This window comes from Tachysurus fulvidraco, chromosome 17, assembly GCF_022655615.1.
Source record: "Tachysurus fulvidraco isolate hzauxx_2018 chromosome 17, HZAU_PFXX_2.0, whole genome shotgun sequence".
NCBI lineage: Eukaryota > Metazoa > Chordata > Actinopteri > Siluriformes > Bagridae > Tachysurus > Tachysurus fulvidraco.
Window position 1 is genome coordinate 23663404 of NC_062534.1, and position 7500 is coordinate 23670903.

Genomic DNA, 7500 nt, shown 5'->3' on the forward strand with positions numbered 1-7500 from the left:
GATGGATGGATGAATGAATGAATGTTCATCATCAGCTGAACATTGGTGTCTGGTCGGTGAAGAGAAAGATATGAACACAATGTTCATTTCTTGTTTTCTTCTTTATAAACACATTCAGAGAAACAAAGATAAAAAAAAATAATAAAAAAAATTCTAATAAAAAATGAGAACAACACTTGGCCTGATGTTTCTGGTTGTCATGGTTACAGCGGCACGGTTTTCATGTCCCGTGTTTGTGATGTTCTTTTGCGGTCATTCCGTCATAAATCGAAGAACTATAAAAACAAACAAACAAACACAAATCTGGCAACACGAGGTGGACGATTTTGAAATGCCAAAGTTCCGTCACGAAATAAGCATTTATGAGCAAAAAGACAGGAAAACTTTCGTCTTCTGCTTGATCAGAGCCGTGTGGGCGTGTCAGCTGTCGGAATGATTGACAGTGGCATGTTTCTATAGCGACACGTGAAATACCGCAGCGATACCGTAGTTTGGGGTTTGGGAGGAAGACAAAGAAGAAGAAATGCTTTGTTCACCTTTTTAACCCCTAAGCAGTCAGAGAACATCGTTAGGAATCTCTTGTGAAGGTGCCAGAAAAATCAACAAAGGCAAGCCGTCTGCAGCCCGACTGAATCGCTCCACCCTTTTATATGAGCTATAAATAACCTGCAATTTATTTCTCTGTCAAATAATTAGCATCTTTTCTCCTCTTATTTATAAATGTGAGCTCCATCAGTGGTTTAACATTCAGTTCGAATCACTCAGTTTGTCTAAGTCATATTTAATCCCATGTTTCAGTCCTTAATCTTTTATACAATAAACACACAAACACACACACACACACACACACACACACACATACTCACACACACACACACACACACATACTCACAAAAACACACACATACACACACACACACTCAGACACACACACGCACACAGACACACACACACACACACACACACACACACACACACACACACACACACACACACAAACACCCACACACACACACACACACACACACACAGACACACACACACACACACACATACACACAAACACCCACACACACAGACACACACACACACACACACAAACACCCACAGACACAGACACACACACACAGACACACACACACACACGCACACACACTCAGACACACACACGCACACAGACACAGACACACAGACACACACATGCACACACACAGACACACACACAGACACACACACAGACACACACACACACACAGACAAACACACACACAGACACACACATGCGCGCACACACACAGACATACACACACGCACACACACACACAGACACACACATGCACACACACACACACACACACACAGACACACACATGCACACACACACACACAAACACACACAAACACACACAGACATACACACAGACACACACACACACACACACACACACACACACACTTGTGAGCTCATGATTCTTAGGCACTGTTGATACATACTCATGTTCAGGCTTCTTATGATCCGATCACCTGCAGACGTCTGATCCGATCGGCAGGATCAGATTTTACTAACTTTTTTAAATCCATGCGGTTTTATTATAAACAGACGTGAAGAATGCGATGGGATGCTGTGTTCTCTCTCTATCATCCTGCTCGTGTATTATACAGTACGGCTTATAGGCAGTAAAATATTTGATCTACGTGCTGAATCTCATCCCACTAACCCATTAACACACACACAAAAATGTTGATAGATGAGTACATCTGCTAGCAAGATGTAGTTTTGCTCAGGTCAGTTTGCTCCGGAGAAGAGAACAGAGCTGGAATGAAGTCACTCTGAAGCAGGAAAGCAAAAATCTTTCAACTTAAATCATCGCCCTTTTTTTTTTTGCAGTGAGGGATTAAATAAGTTCATCTTTATCTTCATCCTTTACTCGTCGACTATCCCGGGAGCACCGAATACACGCTGGATGAGAGACTTGATCACAACAACACCAGTGAAACATCGATAGACTTACGAGACGTTTACAATCATAAACAAATAAACGTCTGATGTCGTGTCTGTGAGTCTGATCTAAAGTGAGTCGGGACTTCGGTGTGTTTTAGACGTGTGTTTGTCCTTCTGTCGATGATCTTACGCTGAATTTTAGTGTTGAAGAGAAATCTGAGCTGCTTTTTAGATGAACAAACACTCGGAGCTTCTCGGAGAGCAGAAATGGTTTTGATATCAACATTTACTCTGAACATACAAACATCTGTGTGGGAATAAAATCACAGTCCCTATGAATATATCACTTATAATATTGTAGAGAAAAACAGAAATCATGATGAAACTCTACACATTATTAAAGTCCTGAGTGTTTACTTTCATATGAGCTTCATATTAAAGGTGGGGTCTCCGATTTTTGAGAAATGCTTCAGAAAACCGAGTCGGGCCGAATAATAAACAAAAATCAAATCAAACGTGTAACCAATTTGCAGAAAGGGGCGGGGCTTGTCGATATGCGGCGGAGAGAGTGTTCAGCGCGCATGTGTGACGTTAGCAGAAAGCGGTTTTAACATTGACATGGAGGATAAAAACAAAGAAAGAAAGAGAAGAAAGACTTACGATAAGGACAAGAAGTAGGACGTGTTAATATAGGATCAGCTTTCCAGTGCTGGAGAGAACTGAAGGAGCAGGAAGTCGGCCACATATTCACAGGTTGGAGTTTCCCGAGTCAATAACTCCTGAGCTAAACGCTGTTACTACACAAATAACACCTCTTTTCTATTGTAGTAATGTAGAGAGGCAGCTACAACCACGTTTTGTGTAGTAACAGCGTTTAGCTCAGGAGTTATCGACTCGGGAAACTCCGACCTGTGAATATGTGGCCGACTTTACTTAAGACGCCGAGGCGCTTTTTTCCTTCTCGATAGGTGAGTAACGTTGGTTTTGCTTTGTTACACAGAACTAATATATGCCTTTGTCCTTTACATCATTATGCTTGTGTGGCATTTTTGCTTGTTTGTTTATCTACAATCGTATTGTTCTTCCCTTCAGCTATGATAAAGACACGTTTCTTTCCGTTAGTCGCCTGGGTTACGTATGTATGTGTGGGCGGAGCTATCGATACAGGGGTGGGACCCGTTTGGGTTAGGGGCGTGTTTGTTTTGGTGATTTTATATGTCAACATTGGCTTTCAAAAATCGGAGACCCCACCTTTAACACCACTGTGGAGCGAGACGTGAGGAAGACGTTCGTCACTCGTCGACACGGACACAATAAAAGCAGATCTCATAAATGTAACACACACGAGGAGGTTGTGAGGATTTCCAGAGCAGTGTTGGATAAATGTACTTTATTCACATCTCATACATATATTTTCATTATATGCATATATTCATATAAAAATACAGAATACAGTAGACTGTCACCCAGATATCACATCAACTGGGCCACAATTACTTATATCTTTTGGCACCCTGACGATCTTCCTTGACTAAGAGCCTTCTTGCCGCATGACAGTCCAAACGTACAGGAACAGGTTATTTATTTACTTATTTATTTATTAAAAGATTTTTAAAGGCAGGTGACATGCCAGGTGAGTTTTCTTCTTCCTGCAACTCCACAAAGGACATTTTTTTTTTGAACCTCACGTCCAGACACGAGGATTTGTCCCAGATGAAGCGTTCTCATACTGTATACACACACACAAACACACACACACACGGCAGAAATCAGTCTCAGATACATGACGGCCTTCAGTAAGTCCATGGCGTGTCGCATGATGTCCACAGATGTGAGGTCAGAGGCTCTTAGGTGGGTCGATTTAAAACAAAACAAAACAAAAAAAAAGGATGCCATCATTTAAAGTTTCACAGCTTAAGCCTTTCTCCACACGAACAAAATGAAAATAATATGCAATAAAGTCTCTGCAAGAACGTCTATGATGATTACTCTTGTGGTAAAACTATTCTTCTTAAACTCGTTACATCTGGTCGTGTTGTTTTTGTTTATTCATTCAATCATTTTTTTAAATTCCACTCAGTTACACAAGAACAATGAAAACCCACTTCCCCTGAACGGGGCTCGTTAACGTTTTGCACAATATCATAACTAATCCCATTTAAACACAACACAAAACAACACAACACAACAGAACACTCGACCACATGCGCATACACGCTCGTAACATCGGCAACCGTGTTTTTTTTTTGTTTTTTTTTTTCTACATTGATTTAAAAAAAAAAAAAGCACTACTGCAGAATTTCTACACGTATCTCATGTCCGATGGGTAAATAGTTCTCACACAACCTCGTCTTTTATTCCGTTACTGGTATAGAAGTCAATACGTCGATTAGTTGTGGTGAAAGAGGATAGTTTTTTAAAAACGTGGATTAAAAAAAGAAACTGATTCGAGTTGCTGCCGTAATGAATAGAAAGCTGTAAACGTTCCAAAACGAGCAGATTTCAGTTTCTGGCTTTCTGCGGCGTTCCAGGCCGTGTCTCCAGAAGAAAACTTAGTGATAATGCATGATCAGGGAAACAGATTTATACCAGAGATTTACTTTATATATATATATATATATATATATATATATATATATATATACATATATATATATATATATATATATACATATATAAAATTGTTAAAAAGTGGTATACATGCATCGAAGCAGCAGCAGCAGCAGCAACAGCAGCAGCAGTTCATTCCCACACAGATCGTTACGACCCATGAGAGAACGCATCCCATGAGAGGATCGTTCCGGTTATGAAAGAAAAAAAAAAAAAAAAGACCATAACGAATCGCAGAGATTCGTCTGAAACATATTACATTTGTTGATAGCTGTTAGAAAAATCGATATGTACACGTTGGGCTCTGAGGAGCAGAATAAAAAGAGAAAAGAGCATGCACATTTCTGACACTCATTTGCGCGCGCACACACACACACACGCGCACACACACACACACACACACACACACACGCACACACACGCACACACACACACACACACACACACACACAGAGCGCTAGAGATGAGTCACGTTCAGCCTGAAGCCATTCTGAAGCTTGAGAAGAGCAAACTCACACACTGTTTGGTAACGCTTGACTTTAAGGTTACAAAACTAACATGATTTATACAGCCGTTATTCGCCAGAAGCGAGATTTCTACCGCAGAAACGTTCTTAATAAACCGACATCTGAATCATCATCTAGATCGCGGGTTTACATCAACGACCTCAGTTTAATAGTTCGTTAAAAATGAACAGACTTACACAAACACACTTACTTAAGAAAAAAAAGTCGTGACGTGATTTCTGTACGTTACGGAAGGAAGTCTCCAGTGTTGGCGCTCACGTACACGCGTTTTAGGGTCGCATTTAAGGGAAAAAAAAGAGAGACACTGGTTAGTTAAGGACTGTTTTATAGAAGATTCACAATGGATGTATAATCGCATTAGAAAGTCCATTTTTATTGAATTCATTTTATCTAGTAAAACATTTTGAAATTGTAATCATCGCCACATTTTCGGAGGTGCCGTTATTTATGAAAATCGTCAACTATCGCCTAATCTGTCGATTATTTCCCTCCAAAAAGCGTCTCTTCTTCTATGAGCCGAACGAACTCACCGTGTTTACAGTTATAAAAATAGCTAGAATAAACACCGGATAAAGCCGACGCTATTTATTTACCTATAAATAAATTAAATTTTGTTCATTCATATATATTTATGCATCGCTTAAATTTGTATCATCATGTAGACCCAAAAAACTAACAAACAAACAAACGGTCAAAACGTGTTCGTCTGGTTTCAAAAGAAAAAATGGCCGACTTCGAACCAAGAGAGTCAAATCTCGATCGTTGTTGAAGCGTACGATTTGACTCACTGAAAACAGCGCATGTTAAGACAGCATCGGTGTTAAGTGTCACAAACAGTGTTCTAATGACCCAAATATTACACAAACAAACACTTTTAAAAATTGTTTGTCTGCTTTTAAACAAAATGGTCGACCAGGATTCGAAAGAGTCGACTCTTCGGCTTCGGTGAATCAAATGATCTGACTCGAGGAGAACAGTGTTAGTTAAGAGATCCTCGATTAAGGGTTTTAACTGATGCTCTCTTATTATTATTATTATTATTATTATTATTATTATTATTACTATTCCACACACACATCAGCGTAATGGGGACTTTGTTTTAAAAAAAGGTTCAATCCGTAAGAAAATCAGACACGCTCGCTTTTGTGACACGTTCCGAGCAAAAAAAGCGTGTCGTGATGTTAAAGCAAACCAAACAAACAAACAAAAAAACCTACAGTAAGCTGGATTTAGAGATATACATACACAGATGTCCTGTTTTTGTTGTTGTTGTTGGTTTTTTTTTTTTTGAGAATTTTATCATCTTATTTAATGACATGTTAATAACAAAACACGTTACAAACCGTAATTAAACAGAATCAGGTGTTAATCCGAAGGTTTCGGGTGATTATCGTGTAAGACATTAGAGTTCATATCTTCTATTTAAACTGGCAGCAGCGTGCGAAAGCTGAACCGATTCCGGATCGAACTCACGGATCGCAGCTCAGCGTGAAGCTCCGCACGAAGCCGCGGTTATAAATTCCGTAAATGCAGCGAACAGGTTGTAAATGTAAAAGACCTGACAGTAATTAGATGGCCCGAGGGCCCGAGTTATAGCGCAACAGCTGTGGTTTAAAGAGCACAGAATTGGAGCGTTGCACTTCCACAACCTCGTCGCCTGACGACCCACGCGGGAGCAGCAAAAAAAAAAAAAACTCTTTTTACTTTTAGAACATATTCTGAGAAACAAAATAAATAAATTAATTCCACACCACCAGTTAAGCAACAATAAAAAAAAAAAAAAAATCAGAAACACGATTCAGATGAAACGACTGAAGAATATTTTTTTGTTATGAAAATGATTAAAACAAGTAGGATATCCAAAGCTCAGACACAAAGAGCAAGAGAACTCGACCAAACAGGAAGCAGGAGGGAAGAGGACGAAATGCAGTCGCTTCTTGCCTTCGCTTCTTCTTCTTCTTCTTCTTCTTCTTCTTCTTCGCAGTTGTTCTGGATTATTCGGAAACTCTCAGCTGCGCTGAACTAAGGCTCTTCAGCTGGATTTGACAGGGTTGTTTTTTTCCCCTCGTGTGTGATCTCCATGCATGAATCACAGTCAGGTCATCAATTTTTTCCTCTGCCTCCTCCTCCTCCTCCTCCTCCTCCTCCACCCTTCTACCACAGAAAAGGTGCGACTATTGTTCTCAGAAACATCATCGTAACTCGGTTCTTCATTCTTCGAGGTCAGTACTTGTCCCTCAAAGCTGAGAGAATAGGAAGTCAGATGTGTGGATCTCGAGTCGCTGCCTTTTCGTCCAACTGTACAATCTGGAAATAAAGGGATGGGTTCTGTAAAAACTAGAGAATGTCCTTGTGACAAACGTATAGATGAATATGTGATTAAAGGTAAAAAATCTCACCGGTTGTGATGAAGATGGATGG

General features: G+C 40.0%; 1 protein-coding gene across 1 annotated transcript in view; it reads right to left on the reverse strand.

Annotated features, from left to right (window-relative positions):
- Positions 1–3294: 3294 nt before the first annotated feature.
- kitlga (kit ligand a) overlaps positions 3295–7500 on the reverse strand; it is a 29198-nt gene continuing 24992 nt past the window's right edge. The window contains exons 9-10 of the mRNA XM_027135893.2: positions 7479–7500; positions 3295–7386 (exon numbers count right to left, since the gene is read on the reverse strand). The exon at positions 7479–7500 is cut by the window's right edge and continues 33 nt beyond it. The gene's annotated coding sequence lies outside the window, so the exon portion shown is untranslated. The remainder of the gene's footprint in view (positions 7387–7478) is intronic.